At 40.0% G+C, this 27096-nt stretch overlaps 1 long non-coding RNA gene across 1 annotated transcript; it reads left to right on the plus strand.

Moving 5' to 3' along the window:
• The first annotated feature begins 589 nt into the window (after nucleotides 1-589).
• Nucleotides 590-14007, plus strand: LOC123631950. Its single transcript, XR_006733263.1, has 2 exons — nucleotides 590-1346; nucleotides 13718-14007. It is a non-coding gene; the product is annotated as an uncharacterized LOC123631950 (long non-coding RNA).
• Nucleotides 14008-27096: the final 13089 nt, after the last annotated feature.

The raw sequence follows: 27096 nt of genomic DNA on the forward strand, positions 1-27096 counted from the left end.
GCAAATGAGGGTGGTAGTCCATGAACGGGCTTCACGGGTCTAAGAATATTCCGAAACATGATGCAAAATTCTCTAGAATTTTGCCTTGTTAACCAGTTACAGAACAAAAGCCCATGGCTTAAATAAGTTCTCAAAAAAAAAAAAAGTTTAAGAACTACTACAGTATTTTTTTTTTACAAAAATATATCATACTAGCTAATTGGATCATTTTAAGCAGACAAGGAATTGCCGATTCTGACAATATAAAATTAAAGTTATTCATAGTAAGTTAATCCCCTCAGGGGACTATGACATGGGAACCTATAACTTTTTAAAAAATATTACAGTCACTGATGAGCCAAACGTTTCTCAGAAACAATGTCTAAGGAAGAAAAGTTTCAAGGGGAAAAGGTTTCATCTGGTTGAGAAAATCCTGGGAGACTTTTGACAGCAGAAAGCACTTAAAATGTCCTCTATAGATGAGGCAGGAATTTGTAGGCAAATGATGGGAAATCAAGTTCTAAGTTAAAATGTGGATTTAACCAGTCGTGGAGATAGGAAAAGAAAAGTCATCTTCAATCGCTGAAACTCCCAGGGCAAAAGTGGGAGATAAGATAATAAATGTAGCCTTGTACCTATTGAAGAAGACTGGGCCCTGTTCAATAAGAGATGCGAGAAATGGGGAGCTAGTTAATGTTTCCAATCAAGGGGATGACATGGAAAGCAGACCCATCTAGTGTGGACGTGTTAATAGAAAGACAGGAGGAGAGAAGGCCGTCGTCTATACAATGGCCAGGATGGAGAAGCTAAGCCGTTAAGACCAGCTGGGGCAAATGGAAGAAGACCTCAGGTTATATAGTAGCTTGCGGTTGCCAAGGCCAAAATTTCTGTCCCAAATTATTGCCTTTTTTGAAAAGCTTAATTGACCTATACATACAAAGACACAAACCCTTAGCATCTGCTAGACTAAGTCCTAGGATGATGCGTCTGCAATAATCCTTCCCCTGGTAATTAGCCTCTGTCCTGGCTTGTTCTGGTTTTGTTCTGGTTCTCAGTCCAAAAAGATACAGTCTCAACAAATGCCAAAGAACAGGAGTGAGTTTCCTCCTGACCTCTCTGCTCCTTGGTTATGATCTTAGCTCCCTGCGTCCCTTCCCAGCACAGGACGCCAATGAATGTTGCAATCTCCACCTTTCCCAGCTTGGAGAAGCGTAGCCCTGTCTGTCCTCACCGTATTCCCTTCCAGTGATCATCTGAAGGATTAATTATACAACACACTCATGTTGATCGATGAATAAGTGGCCAGAAGACCAGAAGCCATATGGAATAGAAAACGTTCACTTTCTCTAGAAACCATGGCCCTGAAGGTAAGAAGAGACTGTGAGGTCTCCTTATCACACCCCCAACAGAGCACAGGAGGCTGAGATCATTGTCTCGAATATAATCGTTAGGACAGTTCAACAGGAAGGAAAAGAACCGCAAGGTGGGAATCTGTGTGCAGAGATTTCCGCAAACTGCAGTGGGTATGCATGGTCCTCTGCTAGAACAAGTGCTCCTTGGTAGGAAATAATAAATCTCCTGTTGTTTAAGTTACAGGCGGTTGTAAATGTAACTTCTTGCTTTTGGCAAACCCAAAAGAGAAAAACACCTATCCACAGGGACTGGTAAGAACATGGACATCTTTGGATAGAGGCATTATTCAGCCTATCACTACTGTTTTTTGTCTTATTTTTGATATTGGTAGAAAACTCTTTATCTAGTTATCTGTCTATCATCTACCTACTTACCTACATACTTACCCCTTTTCTGACCTTAAATAATGAGGACTTTTATACCTGCCATAATTATCCAAAAAAGAAAAAAAAAGAAAGAAAGAAAAGAAAAAGAAACATTAAGCAAAGAGCCTTCAAAAAAATTCTTTCTCACTATATACAGGAGCAAGACCATTTTAGAAATGACACTTGGACTCTTCTTACAAGGACACAATGCATTGGCTTTAGGGCCCACCCTAATCCAACAAGACCTCATCTTAATTTGGTCACATCTGCAATGACCCTGTCTCTAAATAAAGTCATACTCACAGGTTTCAGGTGGAGTAAAATTTTGGGGGGACCACTATTCAGCCCAGTGAACATGTGTTTACTTTATATCAGAGCGAGAGTCATGCTTTTACATTGTTTGGAAAACCATTGTATAACAATGGTGATGTCATTAAAGGTAAAGTCAGCAGGAGGTGACAGGAGAGGGAGAAGAGAAGGTGTTTGGAGTTAAATGTATTGGATTGGCCTAAACTCAACTGGAGCTGGAGGTCAAAGGAGAAGGAAAGACTAAGTAAGTGGAGAGAAGTAGGAACCTCCATCCAATGTGTTCATTTTACAGGTGGGGAAACTGAGGCCCAGAGAGAGGTAACTCTCCCACGGACACAAAGCACGTGATTGGAAGAAGCAGAATGCAACCCCGTTTTGTCTTCCAGCCCAGGGTACACACACTGGCTAGAAAGATTTTCAATGGTTGCAGCATTTGGATGGAGAGACCTTTCACCTTTTCCTCGGACAGCTTTTCTCGTAGCACATCCTTCACATTTGCACGTGTGCACATGCTTCCATGTACGTACAAGAGAAAGTTCCACCCACGTAGAGTCACAAAACGTAATTGTAAAAACTCTTATTAGCTGATTCTGAATCAAAATTCAACCATCGTAATTAGCTTACATGTCTTCTTGATTACACCATTGTGTAATCTTTTGGCCGCAAGGAAATGTCTAAACTGTAGACAACTCTATAGCTATTAGTACAATGAAATAAATTTCGAGACAAGGATCTCAGTACTTGACAATGGTACAGGTACAAAGGATCGCTAAATTCTTAGAATTTACAAAAGCAGGAGAAATTGTGAAAATGGAAAGCCTCCCAGTCTCAACTTGCTCTTTTTCCTTAATTATTGTACTGACACGACAGCCCTGGAAATATCATAATCAAGCATCATGTTCTTGTCTAACCCCATGATAACATTCCAGCTCCCAAGAGTGCATAATCACCAAATCATAAAATGTAGCATACTTGCAACTCTCTTTTTTTCCACGCCCCTGGAGGTATTAGTCATATAGTGGTATTTCTTTACCAGCAAAAGAGACTGGAGAATATTTTGTCATTTGTTTCATAAACTTTCTCAAAACTTCCATGCTTCAGAGAAGTATCTCTCTTATTCTGTGCACGAATTCAAATTTGTACCAGGATGATGTTTTTGCTCAAATGTTGAACACTTTGGAAATACATATTAATATAAAAATAATATCCATATAAGGTTTTGTATTTCCATTGTTTCCATTATATCATCTCATTTGAGTCTCGTGACCACTCACCAGGCTATGATTGTCCCCATTTCAGAGATGAGAAAGTTGAAGTTCAGATAAATTTAATTGACTTGTGCAGTGAATGCCATGCTGTAAAAGTAACTGAGCTGGAACTTCAACACCCAGCCTCCTGCTCTTTCACATGTTCCTGGTCGCTATCCGCCACTTTCAATGAGGCCCAAAGCATGTTCTGCAAAGCATATGCTTATAGAAATGAGAGGGGAGTTATTTTAAAAACACAGCAGTGAAATGATATATTTGGAGTTGTCTGAAAAGCAAAACTGATCTATCCACAGAAGAGATAATGCCACAATGGCACACAGTAGGTGAACAACAAAAATGGATGAATAAGTACTATAGACATGGTATTCAAAACCCATTGACCACTTTCATTAAGATGAGGATAAAAAATGATAAATGTCTAGAATGTCAGATCTGGAAAGAATACAAGTACACCTAGGTCAGTGGCTCTGAACAGGAGGCATTGGCCGACGCAACTGTGGGAGATGCTCCTGGCATCTGGTGGGTACAGGCCAGGATGCTGCTGAGCATCCCACAATGCACAGATCAGACTCCACCTGAAATGTCAATAATGAGGAGATTGAGAAACCCTGATCTAGATCAGAGGTTGCAGACTTTGGGGGGGAAGGGCCAGATGGTAAATATTTCAGGCTTTGCTGTTTACAGCAAAAGCAGCCATAGACAATGTGTAAATGAAGGGGTATAACTGTGTTCTGACAAAACTGTATTTATAAAAATGCAGCTGCCTGTGTTTGGCCCACAGACTGTAGTTTTCCAATCCTCATCTAGATTAATAGATTTCTAATTTTCTTCTTCTAAAAACGGTGAAATGTGTCATTCATTTGGATGAAATGTTGCGTGTCATCCAAGGTGTAAAACAGATTAAAAGGATGCTTCTTGGGTTAAGGCAAGGGTGCATCCAAGGTGGCTCTCAAACTCCGGTAGTGATCTGGACAAACCTGCTTGGGGTATTGCTGGAAACTCTCTAGTCTGACCCAAATGCTTTTTCAGAATGATCATGTCATTGCCTGCTCAAAACCCTGCAGTGGCTTCCCATTGCTTCTAGGATAAAGTCCTTCTCCCCAGCCTGTATGATCACGTAGGAATGTGGCTCAATGACTCTAGACCCTGACTGAGAAGCTTCTAGGTCTGACTATAGCACTTACTGGCTGTGTGACTGTGGGCAAGTTACTTCACCTATCTGAGCCTCCATTTCCTAATCTATACATAAAGAATTATCAACAAAACCTACCTCACATGATTGTTTGAGGATTAAATGAGATCATGGATATGTAGCCTTTGCATAATACCTAGTATACAATAACACTCAATAAATTAACATGATTATTATAAAATTTATTACTTTTAGTGGACACTTGTATTTCTAGAAACTATGTGTGAGCCAAAGCAAGCTTGTTGGGACTTTAGACCTAAACTGTCGAGAGGTGGCTGGAGGCTGGAAAGAGGCCCTAAGGAAGGGCTCTCCTGGGGGGTTTCTACTTTGGTTTATGTTGTTGTTGCTGTTTGTTTGTTTGTCCTTCTTTTACACAAATAGCAGTCATGGAAGAAGGCCAGATCAGGCCCCCTTTTCAAAGCCTTTTGGAGCCCCGTGGATAAGAGCATTGACAAGCTTGTCAGTTTTGCTCTCTGGAGTGAAGATCGCCCTGTCTCTTCACCCATGAGAAGCTTAGATGGATTCAAGGAGAAATAGAAAGAACAAGGAGTACAAAGCCCCTCTGTGGTCTTGTATTTGCTTCCACAGTGGAGGAACAAAAAGCTACAACAATTTGTGGTAGACACTGTTGGTGGCATCCCCAAAAGCTCTGACTGCCCCTTCTTTCTTCCTAACAGAAGTATCCAGAGCCACAGGCCAGGTGTTCCGGGAAAGACAGGCCCCTTCACTGGCCCAGAGCCAACTCATTTTTTTTATTTTTTAAACATTCACCTTATCTTATATAATCACAGGGAACTATCAGTTCAGGCAGCCATGGCAATTCCATTTGCCCCTGCTTGGCTGCAAAGTGCACAAGGACTACCTACACCTCTGGCCAGTAAGATGTGAGGAGACACTCCAAAGTTTAGGTGTCTGTGAAACCATCCTCACTTCTGACACCAAATGCAAGTTCAGGGGTCTCCAAGACCACTCTCAGGTTCAATAATTCACTAGAGGGACTCACAGAATTCAGCAAAGTTGTTACGATTGTGGTTTATTATAGTGCAAAGACACAGAGGCACGTAGAGCAGATATCAGGAGACATCAAGTGGTGGCACTTCTAGTTGTCCTCTCCAGGTAGAGTCCTGAGGATCATGCTTACTTCTCCCAGCAATGACATGTAATGATGTGCACGGAGTACTGCCAACCAGGGGTGCTCACCCCGACGCTGGTGTTCGGAGCTTTTATTGGGGCTCAGTCACATAGACATGGCTGAGCTGAGTTTCCAGCCCTTCCAGAAGCTGAGCTGACAAAACATGGCCCAAGGCCTCCACCAAAGATCACATTGATAGTGTAGACTATTTGGTGCGGCCCAAGGCCTCCAGGCAAACAAAGTCACTCTTATCAGACAGGAAATATTGAGTACTTAGAGGTGATCTCCCAGAAGCCAGGGGCTAAGGTCAAACCAGTGGGCAAGTCCAAGCCACAGACTCATGTGGGTTTTATTTTTCACTTCTATCTTTAAAAAGGATACAGACAGGGATCATCTCTCTTTCCACACTTGGCTGTTTTTGTGTAAAGTTGTGAGGTCCGGAACTGCAGCAACCACCATGTAACCGTGAGGAGGGTGGCAAAGAGGAACTATGGGAAGTCTTTGGTTCTTGCTGATGTCTTGAGACAAAACTTTCTTCACGGGAGATATTACATATCACCCTAATGTTTAAACTATTATAAGTTAGATTCTCTTATTAATTGCAGCTGAAAACTTCCTAACTCATACACCTGCTCATTGCAGTATTATAGTCTGGCCGAGAGCCCATCGTTAGGATGCGCAGCAAGTGGGAGTTTCTGAGGCAACCTGTACTAAGACACCAAGCACACCTGGGTAATAGTCACAGAGTCACCGGTTAATTTCATGGGGAGTGTGTATATTTTTGCAATTTACAATATGGGCAGAGTAGAAAAGTCCCAAGGTAGGTGATATGGGTTTGAAGTTTGATTCTATCAACACTTCACTGTGTGACCTTGAGCAGTTCACTCAACTGTTCTGAGCCTCCACTTCCCCATTTGAAATATAATCCATATAATAATTCACAGTATTTTGGAGGATTACATGACAACTCTTGCTTTTGAGGGATAGAACCTCAAATGGCTTAAGCAAGAGGTAGAGACATAATTCATTTTGAGGGGCAGACAGTACCTGTGCAAATTATTTCAAGGCCATATGGAAGTGATGAGCTAGAAGCTTTCTCAGGATGCTAAGGGGCCTCACATGAGGGGTGCTTAGTCCAGTCCCGAGAGAGGGAGGACTTCCCAAGTTGAATCTTAGAGAATGGGAGTGAATCAGATGACAAAAAGTAGGAAGAATGCTCTGGGCTGAGGGAACAACACAGAGGTGAGGAACAACATGAATGAAGTGCACATATGATGGTTCATGCATGTGTGTGCATGTGTGTCTGTGTGTGTGCATGGATGTGTGTGTATGTGAGACAGAGTGTGGGCTGCCAGGCAAGCAGCTCAATATTACCAATAAGTAAGGAGTAAGGACCAGGTGGGAGGTGAGGCTGGACAGGTGAGTAGGGACCACCTCCAGCAAGAAAGTCTCCGAGCCATGCTAAGACACACAAATTGGCTTTGTAGCACTCCTTTTCACTGTGCAAGAAGGGAGAAAAAAATTCCCCCTCAAGCAAATTTTAAGCCAATCCAGCACATAAACGAACAAAAGCTGCTGTCATTCTCCTTTTTTATGCTTACGGCTCGAACAATTTTCCTTCAATTTCACTCTACCTTTCTTTTACTGTATCCCCATTCAGCAGGTAAGTACCTTTTTTATACACTTTATTGGATTTTCCTTTCAAGCTACAAAATGCATGCTTGTGGCAACAAGTCAAAAACAGAGGCTGACAAAGAAAAAGGCAACAGCTTCTCCCTCCTTGCTCAATCCCTGACGCTCACCCACTGAAGAAACAAAGCTAAGTTTGGTGCATGAGCTTCTACACTTTCTCTGTGTTTATACAACCATATAGAAACATATATAGTCACATTCATAAAAGTTGTTTTTCTACTTCTTAAAAATTGGATTATACTAGTCTCATTCTAGTATGTAACTCACTCCGGTTAATACGTAATAATGACGCTTGCTCAGATTACAGGACATAATTTATCGCTATAAAACTGTATAGTATTCCATTGAGTGAGTAAACCTCTCCATTAATTCAGCCATCTAAATCAAGTGGAAAATATTGAGTTTGCTTCTGCCTTTTTTAGCCCTTTTCAATAATACTGCAGTAAACATACCAGTGCATTTATCTTTATATACTAGTACTTTTATTTTTATAGGATAGGTTTCTCAAAAGTTGGATTTGTGAGTAAAGGGTATTCACATATCTAATTTTAACAGACACTGCCATACTAATTTCTTAAAACATAATGGTGTTATATTTGAATTACGGCATTGTGCCTATTTCCCAAATGAGCAGTCGATTCGAAGACACCATTTTTTTATTCATAAGATTAGCAAGTGCAGTCCAGGGTGAGGGAGAAAGGATGAATGTGTTTGAGGGTCTTGGGAGAAATGGTGAGCCACCTGAATGGCAGAGCTTCCTTGGGTCCTCCCTGTGGTCTGGGTGCTTAAGAACTGGACTAGAGCACCTAATTTTAAGCAAGTCACCTGGCTACCCGGGAAGGTTACACCCTGTGCCAGAAGAGTCCCAGAGCAAAGAGGTCCTGAAACTAAAGTAGCCCAGGGCCACTCCTTGTTTTCTGTCCTTCTCTCACTCAAGGAACAAGCCATCAACTCTCCCATCTCAGATCTTTGCTTCCTAGGTTGCCATTCTTCCTCCAACCCAGATGCACGTGCCAGTCCCTTATTCTTAGTTCAAGATGAAGCTCAACTTCCACTTTTTCCAAGAAGCCTCCAAATATATCTCCATTGCAATTACTTCCTTCCTCTACCATTCACTGAACAACCATAGGAGCAACCACTACTGTCATCATGTATGATGGGCCAGGCATCATGCTGTGCACATTATATGCATTATCTTATATTCTCCTCAATAACCTTATTTAGGTAGGCCATATTAATATCTACATTTTGAAGGTGAGAAAACTAAGGTTCAGAAAGGTTAAGTCACTAGCCCAAGGACACACAGCCAACATGTGTTGGAGCTGGGCTTTACATTCAAGTCTACCTGACTTCACAGCCTGGACTCCAGTTACCATCCAACGCTGCAAAACAAAAGAAAAAATTCAACTGAGCAAGTTTCTACTTTAATGGCAAACTGGTTGAGCCATTGCTTTGTAAACACTACCTGCCATAGATGACTTTGTTTTCTACATATTCTAAGTGGTCTTATACCCCAGTGAATCTTATGAATGGAGCAAAGTTGTCAAGTTCTACAGTAAATGGCATGCAACGTGATGTTACCAGAATTCAAGCTTTCTGCTGCTAATTTTTCACTGCGTTGTAAGCTTTAATTTAACTGTCAGACCCTGGGTCGTTTGCCAGTGCTAATGGAGGACTGTGGCAGTGATGGTAATTATTTCTAGACTCCGGTACCTCCTTCGTTTACCTTCTGGTCGCAAATACTCAGCAGCTTCAAGCTAATTTCCTTTCTTATTTTCTTCATTAGTTTGCAAACTCCCACTGCCAACAAAAACAACCCATCTGATAAAAACGTCAACATGGAGTGTTCGAAATATTAAAACTGTCAAATAAAAATTGCGTCTTTACAAGACAGTCCAAATATGTCACACATGTGCAAACCAGTTTCCGAAGACAGATTGCATAGGTCAAAAAGTTGTTAGGCTACAGCTACAACAACAAACCCAACCATGACAGGTTCTGGTAGATATTGGTTTGATATCTTGAAAATCAGCTTCCATTTTACTCTGGACAAATCTGATAAAGATACTGACATCAAATGTCCTTTGCTCCAATAAAGACCACAGTGTTTTCTGCTCTCAGTGAAATTAATAGCAGAATTACCTGAAAGGAGATACTAGGATTTGGCTTGCTGTTTATATTTCATTCTTCCCACTATTAAACAATGCCGGCACAAGACGAGGCCTGTCAACCAACACTTATTATCAGAGATGCTATTCTCTCGCAGATCTCAGAGGCTGAACACTCTGATTCAAATTGCTAGGTAGCAACTACAGTTGTGGATGGGAATAAAAGCGCCAAAGATAATTGGAAACCACACAGGAAAGGTGACTAACCTTGGGTGGAGTTGCAAAAAGAGACAAAAAGTGAGACACAAATGGATAATTTTAAATAGGTTTTCAAGGGGTGAAAATCTTCCCAAATGGAATGCTTTCCCAAATAAACACTGGCATGTTTATGGTGCTGATTTGCAGAGACGGAGTCATGTAGAGGGGCCTTCATCTTCTACTTGGCCCAATTCAGAAGACGCTCAAGAAAGAACAATAGAGTGTGTGTGTGTGTGTGTGTGTGTGTGTGTGTGTGTGTGTGTGTGCCTGTGTGATCAAATCCTACCCCTCATAATAAAGACAGAGGAGAGTTGGTATAAAAAGCAGTATGTCTGGGAAAATACACACACACACACACCATGTGTCTTGTTTTTATGTGCATATGAGAGAGAGAGAAAGAAAGAAAGGCAAGCAAATTTAAAAATCATTTTAAAATCAGAAAAATATAAGCCATATTCCCTTGCTTGTTGAACAACTATTCATTGAGCATTCATTCTGTATAAGGACCCTGTTCGCAGCAGTGAGTAACACATGCAGCTGACTTTCAGGGGTCAGGAGGAGTGGCACAGAAATAGGCAGTAAACAGATAGCAAACAAAGCACGCAACCAGGGAATGACAAGTACTGCGACAAGTATAATAATGCTGGGTAAGGGGTAGAGAGTGAAAAGAAGTAGCTCTTTTAACTAGGAGAGTTTGGGAAGGTGACATTGCAGCTGGCATTGGAGCAGAGTTCTAAAGGAGGTCAGGGTGTGAACCATGTGACTACCATGGAAAGAGTGTCCAAGGAGGAGGGGAGAGCAGGTGCAAAGGCCCCGAGGCAGATATTCATATGCTCAAGGATCCACGAGGAAGCCCGTATGGCTGGAGGACTGCGACAAGGGGGAAGCGATGATGAAGGTTTGCAGAGGGGCCAGGGGTAAGCAGTGATGTAGAGGCTTGTAGACCGTAGGAAGCACTTGAGTCCTTTCTTATGGTATGGTCACTTAAGGGGCATCGAAGGAAGGAAAGGAAGACCCTGCCCTACCAGGCAATGAGTCTTGAGAGCCAGTTTCTCTTAGGAACAAGGGTAGACAGCATTGACCCCAAAATGCCATCTCAGAAGGAGAGTAGTAAAGGAACCTGATCATTAAGGCATCTGGAAAAAAAAAGTTATCAGGGGGGTACTGTGGGCAGAGCTGTAGCATAGTACCACGGAAAGGTGGGCAGGGTGGCAGCAATGAGATCCTATGGACTGGAGTCCACACGCCAGGTTGTCCACTGAGGGAAATATGTATATGGGAAGGGGAATGTACAGTTTTGATATTGGGTTTATAAATGCTTTCTTTTATTTAATTATGAAATTTTTCATATACAAAGGAAGACAGAGGTTGCCTCCACTTCCTCATTTCCCATGCGCTCTGTAACCTTCTCCATCCCAGCTCCCTCCCCTTCTCCATGGAAACTTCTCTTACTAATATTACCAAGGACCTCCATGTTGTCAGACTCAGTGACCACGTTTTTGACTTTATATTGCTAAGTCCCTCAGCGTCACTTGCCATAGGATTGCTTCAAGTGCTGGGCTCTCAGCTTGGGTGACCTGTCCAGTCATCCTCCTGTCTCCCCGACCCTGCCTTTGCCTCTAACTGCTGCTCTTCCTCCTCTACTTGACTCCAAAACTTGGCGTTGCTCAGGGTTCAGTCCTGGGCACCCCCCTCCCCCAGGTCCTTCCCTTCCCTTTATTTTCCATGCTAGATTCCCAATTAATCTAAAAGATCTCAGAGTTGGACTCCACGAGGCATAAACAGACCGTTATGTTTGCCTGTTTACTGGCTGGAATATGCGAAGAAAATGGGTCTCTGTGGCCTTAGGCAGGTGCCAAGGGAAAGTGGGATGACCAGAGTAACAAAAGATATTTAACCGCTGTGTTGCTTATCTCAGTGTGACCATAAAGTTTTGAATATTTATTGCCAAACTGCTTGCAAGGAGTCTGCAATATTGGCAGCTGTATTGAAAAAGAAAAGAAAGATTTCTGGCTCTAGGCTTTAAAGCAACCAGAATTACTAATGATTTCTCAGCTGGCTTCAGTGCTATCGGTAAGAAGACATCAATTTTTTAATTCAGAAAATTATTAATTAGAGGCAACCTTTAAGTACAGACAGCCTCCTTGGCCTTGGCTTTCCTTTATACTCTAAATTCAAGACACTGGGAATGTAATAAACCCATAATTTCAGTATCATTCAAAACTAATAGCTTTTCTTTTAATTATTGCAGGTTAAAGCTTCATTCATTTATATGCATTATTTGAGAATTTTATCTGAAGCACAAGAATATCAAAGAAGGCCTTTGAGCTTTTTCAAAACTCATTCCTTTCCACTGTTAAAAACAATTATAAGGTTCAGTGCAGGAGATTTTCTAGCTCTGTTTTGTTAACCAAGTTTAGGGAAACTTGGACTCTGCTTATTTAAGTGACAAAAATAGATAGATGGATAGATAGGAAGATTAGATAGACAGGTAGATATTGCTGACAGGTAAATATTGTTGATAGCTAGAGATAGAAACAGATAAATGTCTGCGTGCACAAGAGAAAACACACAGTAAAGACATTATTTCATTTAATCTTCATAGCAACTCTATATGGAACATGAGTTTTTATTTCCATTTTACATGAGCAAACTGAAGTGGAGGGATGTTGAGTAATTTGTTCCAGGTTACTTGGTTTGAAAATGGAGGATCCATTGAAAATGATAATGATGATGATGATGAAATGTTGATGGTAACACCTCATTAATAACATCCTTTTAAAAACTCTCCTGTGTGATAGGCACCATACTTGGCATTTTATACATATTATATCACTTAGGTACCACAATACATCTTTAATTAGCCCTATATTTCTTTTTTTTTTTTTTTAAAGATGTAGTCTCCTATATTACCCAGGCTGGTCTTGAACTCCTGGCCTCCAGCAATCCTCCCATCTCAGCCTCCCAAAGTGCTGGGATTACAGGTGTGAGTCACCACACCTGGCCTAATGATCCCTATTTAAAGTAAGGAAATTGAGGACCAGAGCAGTTAAGTAGCATTGCCTAAATCTCAAAGGTATAGGTGCTGGGGTCATAATTAGAATCCAGGTCTATCTGACATCAATGGTCAAGATCTTTCCATTGCACCATGCTTTGTCTCTACTTGTTTGGTCTTTTGTAATTTTAATTAAATATGTAGGACAAAAGCCATCAACTTTGTCTATGCAGACTTCAGAAGTCTGTTGGGAAGTTGTGAATCTATTTTTGTGTTGTTCTTCTTTGTGTGGATTGCTTATGGAGGTTCACAGATAGAGAGCATCAAAAAAGGCTCTGCTCAGGAATATCTTCTGGGTATTATATTTTGAGATTTGAGTAAATAAGAGCCTCTTTAAAAATGTAAATACCACCTGAAAATGTTAAGCCTATTATAAAGTCACACCTTAGCTTTAACAGTTAGATAATCCAATTTATACTTGAGCAGCATACTGAATGGGAACTGTAACTGTGCTAGAATGAATCATTTTCCTCTTTGCCTTTAGTCTGGGACATTGCAAAGAAGAGGAGGCATGAAAATAGCTGGGTAGATTTTTTTTTAAAAAAATAAGCTTTTCATTTTAGAATAGTTTAGGATTTACAGAAAAATTGTGCAGATAGAACAGAGTCCCTGAATACCCCACACCCAGGTCCCCCTATTACTAACATCTTACAGTAATATGGTGCATTGATCACAATTAATGAGCCAATATTAATGTGTAATTATGAAGTATAGGCTATAGTTTATTCAGGTTCCCTTAATCTTGACCTATTGTTCGTATTCTATTCCAGGACACCACATTACCTTTAGATGTCTCCTTAAGCCCTTCTTGGCTATAGTAGTTTCTCAGATTTAACTTGGTTTTGATTACCTTGAGTGTTTGAAGAATACTGGTCAAGTATTTTGTAGAATGTCCCTCAGTTGGGATTTGTCTGACATTTTTCTCGTGGGGGTCATGGGTTTGTAGGAGGAAGAACGTTGAAGTCAAGAGCCATCACAACAAGGCTGCACACTACCCGCATGACTCATCACTGCCAATGTTCATCTCCATGACGTGGCTCAGTAGTGTTTTCCAGATTCCCCCATTGTGAAGTTTCTCTTTTTCCCCCTTTACCTTCTGGACTCTTTGAAAGAAAGTAACTACGTGCAGCCCACACTTAAGGAGTGGGGATTGAGGTTCCCCCTCCTTGAGGAGGGACTAGCTTTGTAAATTATTTGGAACTCTCTGCATATGTATTAAATGATTTATTTATATCAGCATGGACTCACGGATATTTATTTTATGCTTGGGGCTATAATCCAACACTAAATTGTTTTTTTTTTTTTGCTTTTTAAAATTTTTTTTTAATTTTTTTGTTTCAGAATATTATGGAGGTACAAACATTTTGGTTACATAATTTGCCTTATGTGCACAGACAGAAGTAGTACTTAATTCTTTTCATGCTTGAATTATTCCAGCTTTGGCCATTGGGAGCTCTTTCAATGAACTCCTGTGTGCCTTAGACATTTTCCCGTCATTTTGGGTGGGTTTTGGTTTTCTGTTTGTTTGTTTTAGCATTTTCTTACTTTCTGGTACTTTGAGATGTTCCCAGTTTATCTTGTGTAGTTTTGCTCCAGTCTCAGAATCAGTCCTCTCTTCTAGGAGTGCTGACTCATTCTATTGGAGAATGGTATTTATTGGAGATAAGAGAATGGTATTAGAAACCAGGATATGGACTCTAGGAGTGTTTGTTGCTACTGGGGTGTCATTCCTTCTAGGTCCTCTCAACTGACAGAGAAGGAAATGTATGTAGGTATGGGAGATTTATTTTGGGGGGCCCTGATCCCTGGCACAGAGTTTCAAAAACCCTTGAACTTTCTTAGGTGACCTTCGTGTCTTCGTTATGCTAATAAGGTGGGTAATGGCACCTTTTAACTTGTGGGAGCTGATGCTAATTCTAGGTGGTTAGAGCCAGAATGGAATTGAACTGTAGAATATCCAGTTAGCACAAGAGAATTGGCTGAAAAAATGCAAACTGAAACAAAGGAACCTCACTGCATATTGAGTTGTTGGCAAAATCACACAGAGAATTATTTTAAGTCATTTTGACACCAAATATTTTGACTTACATTCAAAATGGCATATATCCTAGAAACAAACTTAAACTGTTTCCAGTAGTCTTAGTGTTAGTAATGCTATTGTCATTGTTATGTTGAAATTATGCATATGTGCATATAAATATATAATGTATTAAATACATATATAATGCTGATGTCATTCTGTATCTACATTTTCAGCATGAGAAAATAGATGCAAATATAAAATCAAAACAATTAATTTAAAATAACAATAATTTTTATTTAAATTGAGAATATCATATGAATTTAGGAAATTTTTTTCTAAAAAGTATATACCTCCTAGCTCTGAATACTAAATAGGCATTGTCAGTTCATTAGCAATTAGCACCCTAGGCCCAGATTGTGGTCTCTAAATTCCACTTCCTATGCAAAAAAAAAAAAAAAAGTAGGGCTACTTGGAGAAATGGTTAACTCCAGGATTAAGATAGGAAATAAACAAGAGGATCTTGGAACATTTTTCATGTGCCTGAAAGCGTAGAAGCTATGAAAACAAATGTTTGTGTCAAATGACACAAAAGTTAATCTGAAGGGACTTCCACTGGCTAAAGGTGAGATAATTTTGTGGTCATAAAAAATGACCGCAAAAAATTGAAATACAACACCCATTAAGTTCTTAATTATATGAAACCTAAAAAGTAACTAGTCACTGTTGGCAGTTGCTAGGACACCAGCTCATGATTCTAAATTGATAATTAAAGGAAAAGAAATGAAGCATCTATCCTGCTTTTTGTAAATAGGCTAGATTTCAGAGGCAGCAAATAGTTTCTTATATGAGAACCACAGTTAATAAATACAGAAAAATTATCTAATTTGAAAATCACTATTTTTCAGCCACAAAAAGTGGGGCAACCAGTATCTCCAGATGTATGCAATAGGAAGGACATAGTATCACCCAAGACGTATTTTTCCCAAAAATTGAACAAAAAAATAAGGCTTTTAGATCTAACTACTAGTTTATGGGAAATAAGAGGAGTAGAGAAAGATGTTAAAGAGACACAACATTACCATCAGCCAAATTCAGAACATGAGAAATTCTATGAGATAAATGACTCTGTTTTTCTCCCACAAATAAATAGCATGAACAACCACAAAAAAAGAGGATTCACTATTACAGTTGTATTACAGGGTGTCCCCAAAGCTGCCATACATAGGGAACATGAGAAATTATAGCTAAATATACCTTTATTTACAAAATATTCACTACAAAATTTTTCCTCTCTATGGAGACTTTTGGGACACCCTGTATTATATACCACCGTTACAGTTAAAATGTAAGGATAGGTTGAAAAGACATTTTAAGACAAATGAAGAATATTGAATATAGACTAAATAGTAGATAACATATAAGGAATTATTAAATTTGTTGAGTGTAACAATGATATTGTAGTTATGCATTTTAAAGAGTTCTTATCTGTTATTGATGCATATGGAAGCATTTAAAGGTGTCTATATCTTGTTTGCTTTGAACTATTATAGAAAAAATAAATCAGGGAGAATAGCTGAAACAAGAGTGGCGAAAGTTAATCATTGTTGGAACCAGGTGATGAGTGCCTGGAAGTTCATTATATGGTTGTTCTATTTTGTATATGTTTGAAATTTTCTATGAAAAGATTTTAAAAATTAAAAATAATTATTTATAAATGCATTCAACTGATGTTTACTGAGCCCTGGTCCTGCGTCAGGGCCTGTGCTAGAATTACATATGCAAAGATGAGTAACCTGTGGATTCTAACCTCAAGGCCCTTACGCTGGAGTACAGGAATCCAAGATGTGAAGAGATCATCACCTTACAGGTGCGTGCCAGTGAGAGTCTGCACAGGGAGGACTTCGGTACACTATGCATTCCTTTTTTATTTGTTTTTAAGACAGAGTCTTGCTCTGTCACCCTGGCTAGAGTGCATAGCATCATCATAGCTCGCTGCAACCTCCAACTCCTGGGCTCAAGTGATCCTCCCACCTCCCAGCATGTAGGTGGGATTACAGCCCCACCCTGTGCATTCCTTCTGACATCCCACTTGAGGCTGTCCTTCCCACTCTCAAAGAATTTCAGCCACGAGCCTCCTACTGTTCATGAAAATACTGTCTGAAATCCAAAGTTAGTCAAGCCTGGGAGGCCATGTATGGGCCACAGCAGTGCGTGGTGGGCAAGCCAATGTTCCCCAAAGTGATTCATCACAGTTTCTAGACTGTCACTCAAAGACGGAGCGGCTTCTCCAAAGGACATTTGGAGAACATCAAGCTGTAATGGCAGCTGGTGGGTGGGCGTCCTGGGCTGGTGCTTGACTATTAGGTGGATTGGATAAGCAAGCCATCAGCAACACTTCTCGACTGATCAAATGAGAAAGTGATTCACTGTGAATCAGCCAAGTGAAAGTCTCTGACACACCCTGTGGTGGAAAACTCACATTCACTAGCGCAGTCACTGTGTTCATTAATAGAAGCTACCATTTCCTAAACACGTAGGATGTGCCGGGCTTTATGGCGTGTGCTTTGTGTATGCGATCTCATTCAGTGTTCATGACAAATTTGCAGCATTAAACCCCCATTTTACAGATAAGAAAATTGAGACTCAGAGAAGTAACTTGCCCCAATAGCATTTAGGAACTGTTTTTTAATCAATCAAAAAAATTTTTTTTTTATTTCAGAATATTATGGGGGTACAAATGTTATAGGTTACATATACCTATAACATATACCTATACATATACCTTTGTCCTGCCTGAGTCAGAGCTAAATTTTAAAACAATGTGCAGGTCAAACAAAGCATACATCTATGAGCTAGTTCAGCCTCCTAGTTTCCAGCTTAAGACCTCTGCTCTACTCCATGCTACTGCCAAATGAACCTCTTACTGAAGCCATTTCCTGGTTCCCCATCTAAAAAGTTATAGGTTCTAGAGCATGGAACACAAGCCAACTCTTTTCCATTCTTCACATAATATGGAATGGCCAATTCATACTTGGAAATATACATTTCTTGGGCGAGTAATGTATACACCAAACACATACACGTGGGTGTGTATACACACGTATACATACATTCTTTGTGTATAGCTATAAAATTCATGTATAAGTTGAGAAAAGTTTTATAAGCTCATTGAATACAATTGCAATGTCAGTTTTGTCCACCTTACAAAAATTTTCAAACATAACTTGAAACTTGGCAGAGTTTTTATTAATGGTTCTTTTAAATAATCTTCTAAAAATATGTCAAGCAGATGATTTTTTAAAAATCCAACAGTATAAAACTGTGTACTATGTGCAACATTAGTAATACAAATACCAGTTAACTATTATTAAGCACTAATTATGTCCAGAACTGTTCTGAGCACTTTTCAGGCATTGATTCATATAATGCTAACTATATCCCCATAGGCAGGCCCTATTATTATAATACTGTCTTTTCACAGATAAAGCGGGAGCATAGAAAGTTTAAGTGGCTTCCCCAAGTTCACATAGCTGAAATGAGTTTCCTTCCTACTCCCAACCACCCTCCCACATCTACCGGTTCCTGTCCCCAAAACAAGCACTGTGACCAATTTCTTGTGAGTGTTCCAGAAGTATTCTATGCATTCTCAAGCATTGTTTTTGACGAGAGGATTAAATGTATGGAAAAGTATAAAGAATGATATAACCAACACCTGTGTACTCACCATGTACAATGAACAAGAGTGAATATTTAATTAAATTTGAGCCAGATTGTATTTAAACTTTTTAAGTCACCAAATACCATTAAAATCTCTCTTTCCAATTCCATCCCCCCTTTCCAGGCAACTGTTATCTTTACAGTTGAGCATCTTCTAATCCTTATTTTTATTCTAGATCTGTGTAACATCCATAAACAGCATATAATACTGTTTCCTGTATTTTTATCTACTTAGTGTACCTTTCTGCATCATCCATTTTTCCTTGACATTAGTTTTGAAGATCTGTTCATGTTTATACATACTGATCTCATCCATTTATCATCACTGCTGTACAGGATTCTATAAAAATCATATTTTATTTATCCATACTCCTACTTTGATGTGATATGTCGATATACTTTGAAAATTTTTTTGAGGTAAAATTGACACAACATAAAATTCACCATTTTAACCGTTTTAAAGTGCATAGTTTTAAAGAGGACTAATTTAAAACAAACTGAAGACCTCTCAGTTGAGATATGATGAGCACACCAGGACGGGAGGAGATACCAGTTCCCCTGATGTTTCTTTCCTTCAAAGTTATCTTTTCAAACTCCCCAAGCCCAAATATGTCACAGTCATCTATTGCTTTATTTTTTCTGCTTTGCACAAGTCACACCTACCTTTGCAAAGTGTGGATTGGCTTAGCTGGCCAAAGAGTGGTATAGCTCTCCATCTTAGTCAGCTCAGGCTGCCAAAACAAAACACCCTAGATTGGGTGGTTTAAACAATAGAAGTTTGTTTCTTACAGTTCTGGAGGCTGAAAGTCTGAGGTCAGGGAGCAAGCATGGTGGGGTTCTAGTGAGGGCTCTCTCCCTGTCTTGCAGACTTCCACTTTCTTGCTGTGTCTCTGTGACCAGAGAAGCCTCTGATCTCTCTTCCTCTTCTTATAAGAGGATCCAATTCCTATCAGATCAGGGCCCCACCCTTATAAACTCATTTAGCCTTAACTACATCCATCAAGGCCCTATCTACAAATACTATCACTCTGGGGCTTCAACATATGAGTTTGGCGGGGGGAACACAAACATTGAGCCCACAGCACTCCCTATAAATGTAAGTTTTTGTAGCTAAACCCAACAGGTATGCAAACCCACTGGTGTGGATGAGAAACATGGGAATGAGTTAAACGTCCACGACGTATGCAAATTCTGCACCGGGACACAGGTATGGATCCAGAGAAGCCAAACCATCACTCCCTATTTCAGGCCCAGGAAGTAAATCAAACATTTGCATCTGGGACAAAAAAACTCTGCCTCTCTACTTGTTTGTGAAAACTGCCTCTCATAAATAAGAGATCAAACTAGAAACACACATCAAATCTTATACAGCCTGAGCTGGGCCAGCCAGGAAGGGAACATAGTGAATTATAAACACTCCAAGAGAAGAGTAAAGGCTGCACAGCTCCCTGGAGCAAAACCATGACAATGAGGGAAGACCTTGAACTAACCAGAAGCCTGAGGAATGTGTTACCCAGAGGCCGTTCCACCGACAAGTATGAATCATGCAATTAAATTCAAGAACCACTTGGACCAAAGAGATTCCTGAATGGACCACCTACCTGACTAAACTGGAGTTGGCTTCCTCTCTGCTTACCTACAGCAGGTGATTGTATGGTACAGACAAAGGAACTAAAGTTTTAGGGTCATTGTACACCTGACTTCAACTCCACTTGCATCACTTACAAATTACCTATAAAATACACATTGGCAGTGTATTTGACCCACATGTATCTACTTTCCAGATTGTAAAATAGGAATAATAATGTAGTTCTCTTAGGGTCCATTGGAAAGAATGTGTTGAGTGTTTACTGTGTTCCAGAAGGTGTATTAAGCTTATGTAACCTTGACAACAACCAAAACACGTACTATTTTTACCCCATACTACACACAAGGAAACTGAGCCACAGAGAAGCTAAGTCGCTTGCCTGCCCAAGTCACACAGCTAATGAGAGGAGGATGAGGTGGAGTATGTGACATTAGCTGTTTCCAGGCACTAAGGAGGCTCTCAATAAATGCTTCCCCTCACCCTATGTTATTCTCACTAACGCTAATAAACTTTGGGTTGAGGCAGTCCAGCCCCCTTTAAGATGTAAATATTTTAAGTAGGACAACACATAGCACTTCAAACCATGCCAGCCATGAAATCCAATTAGCTTAGCATCTTGTTTTCCAAACTTTCCTGAAGATAAAAGTCACTTGGGGTACTAAATATCTCTCCACACTTCCCAGGACCCTGCCCTGGAAATTCTGAAGCAGTGTCTTGGGATTGGGCCTGGGAATTTGTATTTTTAATAGGCATCTCAGGTGATTTTGATGCTAGGGAAACTGGCATGCTCACCTCCATCAACAGAAAGAAAAGAACTATGGTGATGATAGGGCCTTTCAAATAGCACCATAGACGCTTACAGCAAGAAAGCATGGTAGACTTAGTTTAACCCCATCCCCTCATTTTACTGATGGGAAAACTGAGTCCCCGTGAGCGGAAATTACTTGCCCAAGGTCACACAGCCTAGGTATGGCAGATTTGGGATTTGAACCAACAGTTTCTGACTCCCAAGGTGCTTTCCTCTATTCTAACATCTTCAGGGCCAGCAAACATTAGTTGGAGTGAGGGGTATAGAGGTAGAAGCAACTAAGAATACTGGGAGATTCCCAAGTAGAGTAAATGTGGCTGGTACAACATGGCGACCGTAGTTAATAACGAGGTATTATGTACTTGAAAATTGCTAAGAAAGTAGATTTTAAGTGTTCTCACCACAAAATCATGATAAGTTTGTGAGGTAATGCATATGTTAATTCGCTTAATCGACCCATTCCATAATGTATATGTATATCAAAACATCATGCTGTGCACCATACATATGAACAATTTTTGTTTGTTAATTTTCCAATAAAAATAAGTAAGTGTGGACAGAACACTTATGTAAATGGCCCTGAGCAGCCTAGGAGGATGTAAGGGAGGCAGAAAGGGGGCAAATAAAATAATTGTTTCTGATACATTCTGGAAGACCTGGCTTTCTTGTATTCATAGTTATGGTGTCTCTTTCTTTGTCTCTCACTCTCCCCTTCTCCACTTTTCTCTTTCATCCTTTTCCTTCTCTTTTGTTCTCTCTGTGCCTTTCTCAGATATGTTCCCAGCAAATTGCAAAGATACTGTGTGTGTGTGTGTGTGTGTGTGTGTGTGTGTGTATTCGCAGAAAGCTTCCATTTCCTACTTAATGCCTGAAAAGATCAGACATTTCCTTGGTGACATTTGTCTTCAGGAAAAAAAAAAGCTTCACCTTCCCAGCAGTGACCCCCTCTCATTCTTCACTTAGTCCAGACTCATTTTCTTAATCTTCCTCCAGAAAACATGCAAGAGCAGCCAGGCCCGAGGTGGAGCATACCTGAACCACTTAACACGCAGCCTGTGCATGAGGCTTCCCGGTCAAACAGACCTGATGTCTCGCACACAGCCATGTTCCTTGTTCTAGGGCATTTCTTAGAATCGACAAGGGAAGTGTGTTGGGGGAAGACTCAAATTGAAGTGGAATGTCTTAGGTTTGCCTTGACCTGTTCACAACACAGCGGGGAATCATTTCTGGGCTTTGGGAAAAAAAGCAGAAACAAACAGTGGATTCTACCAGCCTGGGTGAGAAGCAGTCAGCTGTTCCCACTCGGGACACTGGATGGAACCCCTGGCACAGGACAGAGACACAAAGTCCTTCTCAGGAAGCCACAATGCTGTGACCCGGAGGGCAGCTCACAGGGATTCCTGTGATTACTTGGACCGGACATTTCCCAAACCTGACCAGATTTGGTCTCAGTTCCCACTGAGGTGCTCAAATCTGAAGATATGAATGATAAGACCAGAGAGGAATTGATCTTTTACTTTTAACCAACTTCCCAGAATATCTTCTACCAATACTCTTTAATTCCTGGTTAGCATAATCAGATCAAAGGCAGAGGTCTTTCTCTTTCCATGGGAGGAAGGTAGAAGAACATTCATTAACCTCTGGGGTCAAAATGGCTTAGGTTCAAATCCTGGCTCTGCCATTTGTCAAATGCATGGTCTGGAGGAAGTTATTCAACCTCACTGAGCCAGAATTTCTTCACCCCTAAGGTGGAAAAGATGCTAATACGAACTATTTCAGAGGGATGATTCAATGAGATGATATTTACGTTACAAATATTATAAATATAAAGCACTTAGAACAGTGGCTAGAACTTAATAGGCCAGTCTTATCTATTAGCATGGGTATGTCTGATTTTATGGGATTATTAAAATATGTTCCATTACTTTGCAGTCAGAAAAAAAAGTTCAAAGATTCATGGAATAGCCGGGTGCGGTGGCTCACGCCTGTAATCCTAGCACTCTGGGAGGCCGAGGCGGGCGGATTGTTTGAGCTCAGGAGTTCGAGACCAGCCTGAGCAAGAGCAAGACCCCGTCTCTACTAAAAACTAAAGGGAGATTATATGAACAGCTAAAAATATATATAGAAAAATTTAGCCGGGCATGGAGGCGCATGCCTGTAGTCCCAGCTACTTGGGAGGCTGAGGCAGAAGGATTGCTTGAGTCCAGGACTTTGAGGTTGCTGTGAGCTAGGCTGATGCCACGGCACTCACTCTAGCCCGGGCAACAGAGTGAGACTCTGTCTCAAAAAAAAAAAAAAAAAAAAAAAAAGATTCATGGACTAGGAGGAGGAGGAGGAAAAAAATTAAAAAAAAAAAATTCATGGACTGTGAGTAGCGTAGATTCTTAGCAGCCATTTGCCAACTCCAAGGCCATGGCCATAAAATGCAGCCTAATATTAAGTTTGCAAAAGCATAATCCAGATATTTCTAATGTCATTTCAATATGACTTTGATTTCTGTGTTTTTTAATATAAAGTGGCACATTTACCCTCTTTACAATATTTGACTGCAGTTAGTATTAAAATGAGTGTTTATTCCCAAGAATGCTTGAGTGGCTTAGGTTTGTCCTGGGATTCGGAGGGAAGCAAGACTAGGATAGACCATCACTTGTGATAAACCAAAAAATGAATATATGACGTTCATCCAGCCACCAAGTCCTTAAGTAATGGAGTTGGACTAACCTCGGTTAGAGTTCTGTTTCTGTTTGTCTGCTACTTAGCAAACAATTTGGGGCAATCCCTAAACTTTCTGAGCCCTATCTCCTTCCCTGAAACGGAGACAGTGATAATAATAATATCTTTCATGGTTTTTGTGGGGATTAACTAAGGGGAGTCTAGGCATTCAAAAAATGTCCTCTTTGTTTGTCTTTTCCTACAACTGGCCCCCACTGCCAGGCTATCTCTGGACTCTTCCACATTCTGCTTGTTTGTGAGATCCAGAGGGGCAGGGACCATGTCTGTGTTTTTTTATTTCTCCATCACTGTATCCTCAGTTCTGTGCATGTTAACCAAGAAATATTTGTAGAATGGATGACTGAATGAACAAGCATCAGCTTCCTGAAGAACCTGAGCAGCCCTGTGCTTCCACCTGTTCCCGACTCTATTCCCTTCCCTTCCTGAGGTTACAGCCATCTGAACAATTTCCTGACAGTAGATATTTTTGGCTGAAGATGCTGGGTATTGAGCTCTTTCTCTCTCTCTCCATCTGCCTTTATTTCTGTGCTACTAATAGCTTTGTGGATTTTTTCCCCCATAGGATGAATGGCAGCTCTTGGCTGAGAACATCTGAAGTGACCCTGGCGACACGAAGTTATTTTAAACCTATGAAATCTCATCTATTTAACAGTCAAAGAGGAGCTCCACGGGCCCTCCCAGAAACATATATAATAGGCTGGCTGTTTGAGGAGCACTAAGTAATGAGCCTTGTCTTCCTTCCCCAAATGTGTCAGACAAGGTCAAAGAGAAAGGGTGATATGTCAAAGAGGAAAAGCAAAGGTCAGTTTACAGTTCGCATCAGAAATCCATGACCGTGGACCCAGAGACAGAGGCAAAATTAAAAACAAAGAAATTGTCTTTATCAACTACCCTATTCCGTCTTGCCGTAGAACTTCAGCCTTTACTGATCCCCAACCATCTGGGGCCCCCAACATTTAAACCTCTCTTCATTGCCCTATATCTCACTCCCACAATGCCCCAGCTTTCATTTTGCTAATCCAATTTTTTGAATTCACATTTACGTGTCAGTTAATGAGCTAATGTCCTAACTAACTTGAAAAGCAAATCGCTTTTTCTTTGATAGTTCATAATGGGTGTTCCACTGAGTGTGTGTTTATTATTCCTCATCATTCTGTGCCCAGCAACCGGCACTATGCTAGGCATAGGCATATTGTAGGTTCTTAATGAATATTTATTGAAATAAAATAATGGAGTATTATGTAAAAATAAGGACTTACATTAGTTTAGACGATGAGTAACAGAAACTGAAAATAGTAATGACTTAAACTAAATAATCTTATTTCTCTTTCATATAAAGGTCTAGAGGTTGGCACTTCAGGGCTGATAAGGATTCTGTTTCATAATAAAACAGAGGCAATAAAAAAATAAACTTTAGAGGGACTAGTACTTTTAGAAGCTGCAGGTGCTGTACAATTATTTACTGTAGTAAGCAAAGTGCAGGCCCTTTAATCAGACAGAATCAAATCCAGGCTCCAGAACTTACTACATGTACAAACTTTGGCAAGTGACATAACTTCTCTGGGCCTAATGTCTCAGCTGTGCAAAGAAGAAAAAGAAGGAGGAAAAAGAGGAGGAAATAAAAGAGGAGGAGGAGGAGGAGGAGGAGGAAGAGAGCTCATAAAAACATGGATGAAGGAAAAGGCCTATGTCTTACAGCTTCCCAAGGAAATTACAATCTCCTTGGCCATCCCTCTGACCTGCTACCCCTGCTTAACCACATCCCTTCTCTCCCACCACTTTCTCTCTCCTACCATGGCTCAGAATTCCCAGCAAAGGGTGAATCAGTATCTCTGGCAGTTGGAAAAACCAATGAAATAACAGCAAAGGTTTTGGGGAAGGGTTCCCCAAAATCTTTTTATCACATTCACAAGAACATGCCCATAAGGTTATACAGAGTTTATGTGCTGAGCACAGGACTTGGCACATATTAGGTGATCAGTGTATTTTAGCTTTCTTCTCTTCCATTCCTCAAAATTAGTGATGCTGATTAGATTTATTTTTATAAAAAGCTCTGTTAGAGTTATATCTTCAAATTTAAATCCAGTGTAATCCAAAATCCACTCATTTATTCTCAAGAGCATGACTCTTGATCTTCTATAATACCTTTAAATGAATATGGGATGTTTCTAATTCCTGTGCATTTAGCAGTGAAGAGTTATTTTAATATCATGTTTTAATTATACCTCTCTGGAGGGGGCAGTCCCTAGACAAGGATACCTGAAATACTAAGAGCATTTTTAATTCCCTATGCCTTGGTTTTCTAATCTTAGGGGAAAATATGTCAGCCAGGTTCAGAATTCCTGAACTACACTAATTTAGTCATATCCAGTAGAGGATGGGGGAGAGAGGGCAAGGACCTAAGTCAGAAACATTTAGAGACACTCTTTATTTTGTTATTTTTATTGAAGACACCCCTCCAGAAGTCCTTTCTTCTCCATTTACAATACGGAGTTGTCAAGACCTGCGGCACAGGTCTTAAGTATTATGGAAATTCCCTTCATTAATCTGAAAATGCCCTCTCCTCTCTCCTTAGTTGGAGCCTCTGTTACCTGGATATCTTTCTTTTTCTTGGCTTACTCCTTTGATTTAGGAGAGCACATTCTCAGTACTTTTCAAGAAACAAGGATGCTTCAAAGATAAATTTAATGAGACGTTGTATGTCTGAGGATTTTTTTCTTTTTTTTAGCCATCAAACTTGATGGGTCATTTGGTTGAGAATAAGATTTTATAATAGATTGGAAATTATTTTTCATCAAAATTACGAAGACATCCTGCATTGTCTTCTAGATTCCAGTGTTGACATTGGAGCAGTGCTGCTCTTGAAAAGCCCAATGTTGTTCCAATTCCACATTCTTTGGGGCAGTTTTTAAATCTTAGAGAGCTTTTATGACCTTCTTTATCACTACTGCTCTAAAAATTCCCAAGGAGGTGGAATTTTTCTTCAGTCATTGTGTGGACACTCAATAAGCTCTTTTGTTTTGAAAATTCATATCATGCAGATCTGACAGTTTAGAAATTTTCTTCTCTCCATTTTGTCTGTTCTCTTTTCCTGGCTCTCTAATATTCATATCTTCTTCTCTTATTTTCCCTCTTTTTATCATCTTTGATATTTTTGAGTCATTATCTCAGCTTTATCTTCAAATCTCTATGTTAAAATTCAGTATATATCTTTTTATATTTAATTTCCAAGAATTCTTGCTTATTCTGTTGCTGTTCCTTTTCTAAAGCATCCTATTCTTGTTTTATAAGTGCAATGGTCATAGGCTGTTATCTCCCTGAGGATATTAATTGTTGCTTTTGTGGTCCAAGCATTATGTGTTTCCTCTGCATTCCTTTTCCCTGTTTATTTAGGTCATTGACTTTTATATGAGAGGCTTTCCTTAAATATCCAGCAATCTGAGCATTTCATTCTTA

This window comes from Lemur catta, chromosome 2 (assembly GCF_020740605.2).
Source record: "Lemur catta isolate mLemCat1 chromosome 2, mLemCat1.pri, whole genome shotgun sequence".
Classification (NCBI taxonomy): Eukaryota; Metazoa; Chordata; class Mammalia; order Primates; family Lemuridae; genus Lemur; species Lemur catta.